Source organism: Procambarus clarkii, chromosome 26 (assembly GCF_040958095.1).
Source record: "Procambarus clarkii isolate CNS0578487 chromosome 26, FALCON_Pclarkii_2.0, whole genome shotgun sequence".
Lineage (NCBI taxonomy): Eukaryota > Metazoa > Arthropoda > Malacostraca > Decapoda > Cambaridae > Procambarus > Procambarus clarkii.
This window is the reverse complement of record NC_091175.1, coordinates 30,198,454-30,210,362: the sequence shown is the minus strand read 5'-3', so window position 1 is coordinate 30,210,362 and position 11,909 is coordinate 30,198,454. Positions and strand designations below refer to the sequence as shown.

Genomic DNA, 11,909 nt, shown 5'->3' with positions numbered 1-11,909 from the left:
CATCTTTGTTTCAATTATTTCATTCTCCTAGGAGGAATCAACAAGCTTTTTAGTCGTAGATTGCGTCTCTGTCTAGATTGTGTTTTAGTTTCAGTCATCCGAGCCTCAATATAGGAACAGGGTAATAGTTTTATCCAAGGGATGCTGGGTATTATCCAAGAGTTTGTTTGACATTTACGTTCGTAGATGCGACAGCTTCGGAGTATACACCTTTAAACCCACCCTTGGGATACTGACTTTTTTCGGCGGTGTATCTCTTGCAAAGTTTATCAGATCTTTTACGATTTCTTTATGTTGTGAGAGAACACTGTCTCTCAAAAGAGTTCAGCAGGTAGTTCATTCTGGGTAGTTCATCTACGCTTAAATAAGGTGACGTCGGGAGTTGAAACTGTAGTTCTGCAATCTTAGACCTTGTCCAGGAGGTCAACTAGCTCCCCCCACCAGATCAAACAACTTCGGTGACTTTAGAACGTTCACATAGAAGACACTTTCGTAGAAATTTCTCAGTCCATCTAACACTACTTGCAGGTTCTGTATTTTCCCGAGGAGAGAAGGAACACGTTAATATGGATACAGTGCACGAATAATAATATATAAGAATCATTTGAAGAATGACAGCCTGAATTACAATCTCTAGAAAGGCGAAGGAATACATAAAAAAAAAACGTGAATAGGGTTCGAACTTACCTCCGGGATGATCCCAGACGCGCCTTATGCGACAACATGGTAAAAATATTGTAACTTTCGGTGCAACTGCCCTTAAAAGCCTCCCGCAGTTTCTACAGGGAGAAGGCACGTCTGGGATCCCAAACGTAGGTTCGAACCCTCATAACCGATCTTATGGATTTGTTCATTTGATGCATCACGTTATTGTGATAGTGTAGAGAATAGTAGTTCGGTAACATTGTTGAAATTGTGCAGAGCTAATTACTGCATTACAATACAAGGAGTACATTTATTGTTTGAAGCGTAGGTTAAACATTTATGAATGAGATTGGGTGGGTGTGAACAAGAGCCGTCTCGTATGGGCCAATAGGCTTTCTGCAATTACTTTTATTCTTATGTTCTTAACGTTTCTGATAGGGTTAATAGAGGCAATGAACTTAAATGTTTGACCGATTGTGGTAGACATTAAGTGCTACGAAAGAGACGAGGATTAATCGAATATTTTTGAAAATTTTAAATCTTCATTTGTGGAGGATTAGTTTGCATTTATTGATCAATTTAAGAGGTAAGAGGTTGTTGTACTTTCCATGAACTGTTCAATCAATTGACGAATGATGTACGCAACAGCCTCGTCTGTCAAGAAGCTTATCTACCTCGCTCCATCTGTGAAATTATAAATAAAAATGTTAATTTATTATTTTACCTATGTATATGCAATTTCAGGATTTTTTTTTTTAATCTTTAAAAGTTTTACCAATACATGTATACTGTTGCTAATGTTGGTACCTTCCAAACTTCAAGTAACTATTAAGAGATATTTCTTTACTCTTAGTTCAACTGGTAGTACGTGTCGAGGGACGAGAGTTAAATCCCATTGTAGTCCCTCCATAGTTTATCGCAGATAAATCACTTGCGAGTTTTATTATGTTCAGTAATGTTATGGCCACTATGGGTCGCAACTGGGTTCTTTGATGGTGGAGGCAAAATGAGAGTATCCGACCCCAAGTCGGTACTGGCCTTCAAAGAGTATTAGGTAGTGTAATAAACCTAAAAAGGTGCATGGGGGGGGTATTGAAGCAGAGCTAAACACTCAATATATTCCCATCACCATAAATTAACAAACGGAATTATTACTCTATTTGGAAATATATATAGGTGCCGTTCTCATATAGGAGACTGAGCACTCATGACGCGAATATAATGTAGCCTTCGTTAATGTTCGTGCTCCGCTTCCGACCTTACTAGCCACAGTACCAGGAAATACCCGCGAGCCTACCAACATTATCACGAAGTGCCTCTCTACCCAACAACCACTCTGCAGCCAAGCGCTGGCAGAGAACCTCAGCCACGCGCTGATTAGGGGCCCCACTACACGGACAAATACAGAGGTGTCGAACCCCTGGCAGAAGCCTCTAGCAACGGTCTAGCAACAGAATAGCAACGCTCCTCAACAGGCACTTTACTCTCTGTCGTCTCTCCCGGGATATGACGAACTCTTCCACCACTACTCCACTAGTATTAACAACACTTCTGATCGGCGGCGGCTCACTTAGTTGTCAGACGGGACAAAGTTGGGCGAGTTCAGGCTGCTCAAGGTAGACTTTCATCCACAGTACCACTGCTGCCCCACGGCACCTCTGTGGATACAGACACGTCATCAGTTCTAAGGTACGGGAGACATTAGGAAGCAACACTTACTCTTTTAGACATTGACATTTATGCTCGTAGTAACTACAGATGGCGCTGGTCTTGAATTGCCTTATCACCAGAGGTCACTCACTACCACCTCACTGGTTTCTCAAGGCAGGAATCTTGAGCCAATTACACCTACTACGCCACCCCCAATAGATGGCGTTGTCCAGGTAGAGTCCAATTCCATGGGGGTTTGAGAGCAGACTCACAGATGGTGCTGAAGTCGCTCCTCCATACGTCAACAGTGTCGTCGGGTTGGTAACAAATATATTAAAATCCAAGAACCTAACATAGTTTCTTTCACAAGCTAATAAACAAGCCGCTTAGTTTGGATAACATAATCTGTTGAACTTTTAATAACTTTGTAAACTCCCACTGACCAATTCTCCTAACTCTCTCTCATCAGTCTGGGTCGGCTGCAACATGGTCAAGCTTGTTGTTGTTGTTATTGTTATAGATTCAGCTACTCGGAACAAGTTCCAAGTAGCATGGGCTATGGTGAGCCCGTAGTGGACTTACCTGGCACAGGAACGAGGCTGTGTGTGGGTCTGGTCGAGCCTCTTGCCTTCGCTCCAAAGAGAATCTTGCAGTTCCTTCATGTCGTGTTTCACGTTACCTGACAGGTCCAAGTTGGCGATGTGGGTAGGTTCCGTTCTGGTAGTCATTTCGGATGCCATCTGCAATGAAACTTACACGTTGTTGTTGTTTTAGATTTAGCTACTCAGAACGAAGTGTTCATGTAGCACGGGCTATGATGAGCCCGTAATTGAGTTCGGTTATTCGCGATAACCTTGTTATTGTGATATTTGGGTCAAAGATTCAAATAGAGGTGGGGATTCCTCCGGTTTTCCAGTTTATTTTTCGCTTCTGTTTTAGTGCACTGGTTTTAGCCTTGTTTTAATAACATTATCTTGGTGGCGGATGTAGATGCAAAATGCTCACTAGTGAGTCCCATTCCTCAATGGCTTTTCTAATCATTGTAGTCGCGGTGGAATGTGCATCTAATGTAGCTGGCGTCGTTGGATTAATGTTGAGTTTGATGCGCAGGGGTTCAGTAGCTTCACATTCCAATGAGTAGTGCAATAGTGGCGCCTCTGCTTCTGTTCCACAGATATGACACCTTTCAACAATTGTGTTCATTACCTCTCAGCAGCATTGGTAACCAAGTCTGAGTCTGTGTATGGCTACTGTAATGTCTCTGGATATATTTTTGCCAGGCTTGAAAGAAGAGTAACTAGTGGCTTGTTCGTACCATATCGCAGTGGATCTTCCTTCCGCTACTTTGGCTCTGTGGCGACTTTTGATAGTTGAGAGTATTTTCTTCTTTATTTGCTCTTTAATCTGTGAAAAACTTGGAGGTATTTGAACCTGTACAACAGGTAGAGCAGTGGCAGTTTTTGCTAGTGAGTCTGCCTTTTCATTACCATCTATGCCAATGTGACTTCGTATCCAATTTAGGGTGATTGACAGCCCTAGATTATGGGTCTCTTTTCCTATATGTTGGATTTCTGTGAATCGAAAATTATCTCTGTGCTGACTGGATAACAATGCCTGGAGCGAAGATTTAGAGTCGGTATGAATGATGACATCATGTAAATTATTCTCAATTGTCGGCCTCCTTCAGGGCATATAATTCTGTTTGTATTGTTGAGCACCCACTATAAATGCTCCAGTAAGCTTTATGAATGGTAGTGTAAACTGCTGCCTCAGCAGAACCTCTTTCTTGATCAACTGATCCGTCTGTGAAGATGTGAGTCATTGTAGGTCTTGAGATGGTTTCCATTTGTTGCTCTATGACTACTTTGAGCCTCTGCGAGTCACATGCTGATTTTTTAACTGGTAATCATTCAATGATTATCTTTAGACTCGACTCTTTTTCCATGGAGGAGGCTGCCAAAAGTGTTCATATGGTCTATCTTCCCTATTGTTTTTAATGGTCCATTTCAAGTCCACTTTCTCTAGAATCTTGACCAGATTATCCATCCATGTACTTGTTCTATATTGAAGGTTTTTCTGAAGCGATCTCTGTATGCGGTCTTTGATTGACAGTCTGGCGGTGGTTCCAACAAGTTCTGCTGTTATGGGGGCTATCCTTCGTTTGATCCGTAGAGATTCTCTCTATGCGTCCATATAGATGCTCTGTGGGATCGGATGCTCCCCAGCTGCCCGATACCGGGAAATAGCGGAAGGATGGGGTCCCTATAGTCTCTTCAGGCCATAGACCCTAGAAGATTTTCCATGTTTGGTGAAACTAAAATTTGAACGGTTGAATCACAAATACTTTGGTTCCTGTGGATACGACGATCTGTCGTTGTTCTGTATATTGGTGAGGTTTTATGGAAAACAAAATCGTTTGGGCACGTTTCCTTAAACCAATGCTTCTGCTCCCTCCCCCCTCGTAGTGAATACACGGGAGTCAGGCGACTGTTGTGGGTTGTATTCTGGAAAATGTCAAGGCCTTGAGAAACCTTGATAAGTCAAATAGCTTTTCTTCCCCCTACAAAGAGTGACGACATTTCATGAATAAATCTCTTAGTTAACGTCTGTTTGTGAAGGTAATATTGTGACATTTTGGGTAGTGCGGAGTACTGTTATCAGTTGGCATGTATACTGAGCGATGCTTATATCTCCCGGTGTAGTATACCTTGTGGTTTACTATTTATTTGTATTATACAATGTGGTGTACTCTTTTTTGGTTATTTTATGTGGTTTACTTTTTTGGTTGGTGTACTCTTTTTTTTTGGGTTATACCATGTGGTATACTTGTCTGCTTCATTAGATAAGGATTGCGTTCGATTACAGTTCAGATTCCCGAAGTCAGTATAGCCTGCTTATATTGTCTAACCTTTCATATTCCGCTGATTGAACTCGGTATATGTGTGGCGTGTGGGATATGTTTGGGCGCTGTTGGCAGAAACCTCCCAATGAGTTTGACTGTTGAATTCGTCTTCCTTATATCCGGACACTGTCTTTCCTTTCCGCCATTTTTATTACTTTGTATCCGGCCTCCTGCTCCAGCACCCATTTTCATTACCTTATATCCGGCCTCATGACCCAGCACCTATTTCCATTACCTTATATCCGGCCTCATGACCCAGCACTCATCTTGCATTTCATGCAACACATTACTTGCCACGAGTGATCGTTGAATGTTATAAGTGCTTTCTTTGCGAACTTTTAGTCCGAGTGGGCCTGTCTGTGTTCTTATCTGTGCTTTTGTGCACAGCGCAATTTTTGTGTTTTGATTTAGCAACAAAAAGGTTAATATGTTTAATGATGTGTTTCTCTGTATTTTATCTAAAAGGAGAATGTCCTGACGAGTGATTTCTGGAGCCGCCAAAGACCCATTCACTCAAGTGGGAGGAGACCAGGTGCAAGCATTGATTTTAGATACTCCTTCACTGCTTGTTCTGGCTGTCTCTGTCTCTCTCTCCCTTTTATCTTTTATATATATACATGAGTTGTTACATTCTTTTACAGCCACTAGCACGTATAGCGTTTCGGGCAAGTCCTTAATCTTAATTTTCCCCGGAAAACGACCCGTTAAATAGTTTAACAACTAGGTACTTTCAGCGCCGTGGAGAGGGGAGACCTGCTGCCTGGGTAACAGCTTCTCCCCCGAATCAACCTACCCTGGCTTTGCGCTCTGGTGAGGCCACTCCAGACCGACAACCAGAGCGCAACTCCATAGTCTCTTGAGACTGATGGATGCCAACTACTACCCATATGGAGACGAGGAGTCACAATAACGTGGCTGAAATATGTTGACCAAGCCACACACTAGAAAGTGAAGGGACGACAACGTTTCGGTCAGTCCTGGACCATTCTCACTCGGACTGTAGGTACCTATACACTACTGGATGAACAAAGGCTACAGTTAAGGATTGGCACCCAGTAAATTCTCCCCCGGCCAGGATACGAACCAAGGTCTGAGCGCTTCCGATATGCCAAACAAGTGTGTTACCACTTCCCCATGGGGACTGCGAATCTCCACGGATCTGTTTACTCACCAATCTGGCTGGCTTTAACCACCGTCTTTCGCCTGGGCAGCCGGTTATCTAGGATATGGTTCTTAACCCACCTTGTAATTGATCAGTTACAAAATATCAAAGCTATCAAATATCGTTATTAGTTAAAGCTACTAACTAAATCTCCCAATTAAGGTTACGAAACAACTCAACTGAGGTTACTAACTAGTGATATTGAAACTACATGTATATTTTAGTGCTACTACTTGAATATTGTTTTCTTGGCTGCAATTCTGCTAAAAATGAGATTCATGAGGTGATGGGACGAGTTGAATGGGGTTGTTGAGGGAGGGAGAAAATGTTCTCGATGACGGGGAGTAGGAGGGATGGGATGTGATTGTACGAGGAAGGGAGAGAGAGAGAGTGAGGGGGGGGGGGCAAAAGGGAGGGAAAGTATGAATGGGAAGGAGGAGGTGGGGGGGGGGGGGGAAATGAGGGTCAGCGGCAACTTGAACAATAGCCTTTTTTTCTCTCACAATGAAAACTATTTTAATTTAAAAAAAACGTTTTCTGTAATTGTCGTCATGTTGCAGCATAGAGGCAAATGTGTTTTATATTTGTCTTAAAATATATGAATATATTTTCTTTGTTTTGTCTTATAGCTCGATAGTGTTTTTTTTGTACATTAAAAAAAAAAAACTTAGTGGGTATGCCCTATATCGATAGAAATGGACGGGAGATTTAGACAATAATTACAATCGAATTAATAACATGAAGCCAACCAAATACCAATTTCATGGTTATTTCGTGTGCATTGTGCGGGGATTATTTTCTGCATATAAAGTGAAGCCAGTCGATATAGTAGCTACAAGTTCTTTACAACAGGTCCAAGAGATACATGCTCTGTATACTACAGCTGTCGGCACACATTACCTTCCTGGTACAGGCGTCCACCCCCTATGGCGTAGGCACATCGGGGAGGAGACACACTCCTAGCCCGCCTCGATCGCTTTGAGACAGGCTGCCGGTCGTCTGAGCTATCACTCCCATCAACATTTCCATCTTCCTGCACCACAACAGAACCCTATGGCGGGCACGCTTTACCCCTGAGAACCGCAGCATCCACAACCGGGGGCCACACACGGCACGAGACAGCTCCTCTTGGACAGCCAGAGCGAGAGGAGACACCGTATTCAGGGACGTAGCAGGCAGGGGCGGCTGAGACGGGAAAGCCGACGACGTGGGCTGAGCTGCACCAACCCCCACACCACCACCCAGGCGAGCTGCAGGATCCGACACTGGGGCAACAGACGGCAGGGAATCAACACACATGCCAGCACCAGGAAACGGGTCCGGGGCCGAAAACGCCGACAACAGGGTTGACCCGGCGTGCCTCACACCCCGCAGCCCCGGGAGGCTGCACCTGAAAAGCTAAAAATCCTCCTCGCGGTACATAATTAGAAGTGAGTTTTAAGTAGTTAAGTTATGTTATAATGGGAAATATTTCCCATTATAAGTGTAAAAGGTTCCAGTTATATATGAATATGTATTATAAAGGGAAGAGTCACTCTTACTATCTTGGTGATTTTATTATGTAAAAATTATTGCATCCAATTGGAAAATAATATTTCTGGTATATATACAATAAAATTTATTAATGTTATTTATATTCAAATAAAGATACAATTTATATTGTATCTTATATCACTAAAAATACATGATTTTATAAATCATGTTAAATCATATATTATATGTAAATCATAAATCATATATTATATTTAATTCATAAATCATATATTATATTTAAATCATAAATCATATTATTATATCATGTTTATAAAAATCCTGAATGAAGACAAATTCAGTTCTCGTTACGTTAAAAACAAATAAATATTATTTATAATTTACATATTATTTGTAATTATGAGAAGCTCTGGCGTCGTCTTAGCTGTCCTCCTTGGCTGTTTGTTTCAGTTGTTTCAGTCGTCGTCTGAGAAATCAACAAACTTTGTCGTCGTCTTAAACTTTTTCTTTCTCATCTAAATGGGGTTTGTGTGTTTGTTTCAGTGTAACAAACTAGGCTGTTGTAAGAATTATCCAGAGTGGTTTATCGACAAAAGAGAATGGGAAGCTGAGCCGCATGGTGACCTGACCCCCAGGGGAATTCGCGGTGGAAATAACCGACCCTTTGTTCATAGCTGCGTATAATGAATCATCCTATAGTATTCAGTAATTTAGAGAAATTAGCCTTTATTCATTTTGCATTAAAATTGTATTGTATAATAGTACTGGATACAATATCAAGAGTATTCTAATTATTGAGTTTAAGTCACCATCAGTGACGTCACGAATCAGATCTAACTTTTAAGGCGGAGTGACCGGCGGTCATAGGTCATCAGGGGTTGACAGGTCTACTATTTCTCAAAGTTTTAATAACCATTTTTGTGATCGGGAACAGCTCTGCCGTTAGATGTTTGTAATTTAATTCAGTAAAATAATTCAACCAGTCTGGATCAATTAAGTACAACAGAGGTTAATTGGTATAACTTAAACCTTGCTAGTAACTGGGTAGGACTTTGACTAGGCGGAAGGATACAATACTCTGTCTGGGGTAGTCCAGACAAGGAAAAAATCAGTGTGATCTGCCGAGCAGCTGGGAGAGGTCAAAACATCTTACCTCTCCCCAAGACCAGCCCAACACCGAGAGCTGGAAAACATAGAGGTATAGTTGCTATGGTTATGTATAGAAATAGTCTTCTCATTTGCCATTCAGGTCAAGTAGGGAGTGTTAAAGTGATAGGGAGTGAACACATTTAGATTTTGTTTTAGTTTTCTTTTAATAAATTAAATTTGTTATTAATTTGCATTTTATTGTTTCCATTTGGTTATGTGTAAACTTGTCCTGGTCACGTGGTCCACACGAGGCAGAGTTGCATTGGGCGCCGATTCTAACATCGGATCGGAATTCATCATCCCCATCTAATTAATTCCACACTCAAGTTTCCGAGGTTATAAACTACTAGTGGGGATCAAGCCCCAAGGTTGATTAATTAGCGTGATCGATCCAGACCTCGATCATTGCTCTGTAGAGCTGGTCTGGTGGTGGCAGCATAGAGGCGACTCTAGGATTTTGCTCAGAGCTTAGGTCACGCCATACTGGGTGTAGAATCCTAAGTCGGTCAATCGTCTTAGGACCACGTGGCGTGGAGTTGGCTTTGGTAAAAGTTTTGGAGTCCCTTGGTAGAGAATAAAAAGTAAGAATACGGGTAGAGGGAGTAGAAAGAAGGAAGTAAAGAGAGAGAAACTCAAACCCGTGTTACAATGGTGCACAGCGGTGGTTTCAACAATTTTGTTTGAAATTGTTGAAAGGCTCACGCGTCTAGCCGTTCGAACACGTGCGCGGATGCTAAGGAGACAGCCGCGGGCCAGGATTAGCAGTGCGCCCCACAACAGTGCGTTTGAGTGGGGATTGGCGAATCTTGGGTCATGCGGGCTGATATGATTAAGGTTTAGTTAGTAAGATTAGGCTGTTAAAATAGATTTATTGAAAAGGAGACCGCTCCGAGTTGATTGGACTGGGTACCATACTCGACCCATTGCAATTAATTCAGAGGTGTTGGGAGCCGCCATACTCTCAACAGCAGTTCCTTGAGGGCTGTCGGGGGCGGATATATCTGTGGGATGCCAGTAGATAGTCCGAGGGCGTTATTAGACGACCCAAAACGCTAGGAAAAACGTAATCCGTGAAGGGCGTTGCGGCCTCCGAGGGACGGACTAGTAACCTACCTAGCAGCGATTCAACAACTAAGTGATCGCACACTTAGTGGAGGTTGAGTCGTCCCTAGTCATAATTGTTGCTGAAAGCTGCGTGTCGCTCTGTTGGAACCTAGAGGGTGTGGCCCCTAGGCTAGGTGTGGTACGGCGAGCCGGTAAGGACAATTATAGGATTAAGTCGAGTGCATTTTTTAATTAAGTACACTTCAATTTATAAAGTAATTTTCCAATTATTTTCGTTGTTCTAGAGATTAATTTTTTTTCCCTTACATTCAATCCCCGGTTAAAAAAATTTTCCAAGTGTTTAGCGTTTTCTTGCATATTAGGCTAAGTGCGTACGTTAAGTTTTGTCATTCCCTGTTCTATTAGTCTAAGTCAGAGGTGTAGTTAATCCTCTGGACTTAGGGCTATATGTGGGTCACGATAGATAAGTGAAGGAGTTTAAGGGATAGTAAGTTGCGTGTAAATGCTTAATAGAGTCCGTGGTATATTTCTAAATATTTTGGGATAAGTTTTCGGCTAAGTCGATGTCGGAAAGTCGTTAACTGTAATTAATTTGTATTCGTGGGTCACGTGTATGATCTGGGCGTCATTAGGATTCCCCAGTCGATGCGTGTGATATTTTCTAGTTTTTACCAGTAAGACGGTAGAATTGTGTTTTAGACTTAGAATTCTGTTTTCAGTAGACACGTAGGTGGAAAATTTTCTAAGTCCAGCTTGGGCTAGAATCTGTCTTTTTGGCGGAAATTCTAATTTTCGTGTTTTGTGTATATCCTAGGGTCAGTATTACTCTCTAGTGCGCGCAAGGGACGTAATTCTGTCCGTAAGCATTAAACAGTGATAATTACATTTTTTGCCGAATTTAGTTATTTTTCGAGAAAATCGTGTCGTAATTTTGTCAGAGTCCATTTGAGGTGAAAATCTCGGATTTTGACGAAAAATCGAATTAGTGAGTGTTGAAACCGCCCGAAGTGTCAGTATTGTTCTGCATACAACGTCGGTAGTGAATAATAACGTATGTATATCTGGGAACGAGAAACCCAAATTTTTGTGAATTAAAGGAGTTTTGTGATATTTGGGGTGATAGAAATTTTTTCCCTCGGAGTCAGAAAAATTGGCAGAGTCCAGCAATGGAGTAAAAACACAGTTTTTGATAAAAATTCAATTTTTAGTAAGCATTTATAGGTCCTGGGTGTCTATATTAATCGCTAGAGCGGTTTATTAACGTAAAACTAGTTATTTTCCTTCAGAACAAAAATTTTGATTTTTCAGCGTTTAAGCAAAAAAGCGCGGGACTTAGTTTTTTTCAGCGCGGCTGGTCCCGCTCCATCAGTCATCAGGGGCCACGCTGCTCACTTCAAGCGCGTTTGGTATGCAAGTACAGTAAATATTCTTTATTAATCCATCACGAGTGCTTCGCGTTAGTTGCGGTATCATTCAAATTGTTTTATATAAATTAGATTGATTTTTTTTTACGTAAAGGACTTTCACGGTCAGACACGAGTGCGGGGCAGACACTCATTCATTGGATTCACTTCAGCGATTCTCTCGATAAATCGTTGTATTTCCTATTTTGGGGATTTAGTAGTTGTTTCTTGGAAAAGAGTTGCGATTTTTTTTTATTATTTGTGTAAGATCACGGTTGTAGTGAGTCCGGGTCGAGGGTGTACTAAAGGGTAGTTTAGAAGAGACGTGGCACACCAGGAATCACAGAAAATGTTTAACCCAGATAATGACCAGTCAGTGGGGACCAGTGGGAGTGGAAGTGGAAGTGTAGAGGACAGCACCTCTTCCGACTCCACTGGGGAC

General features: G+C 41.9%; 1 long non-coding RNA gene across 1 annotated transcript; it reads right to left on the bottom strand.

Moving 5' to 3' along the window:
* Positions 1 to 211: 211 nt before the first annotated feature.
* LOC138368757 (uncharacterized) lies at positions 212 to 2,308 on the bottom strand. The gene is made up of 2 exons (XR_011229661.1): positions 2,216 to 2,308; positions 212 to 531 (listed from the first exon to the last, which is right to left on the bottom strand). It is a non-coding gene; the product is annotated as an uncharacterized lncRNA (long non-coding RNA).
* Between the last annotated feature and the right edge of the window lie 9,601 nt (positions 2,309 to 11,909).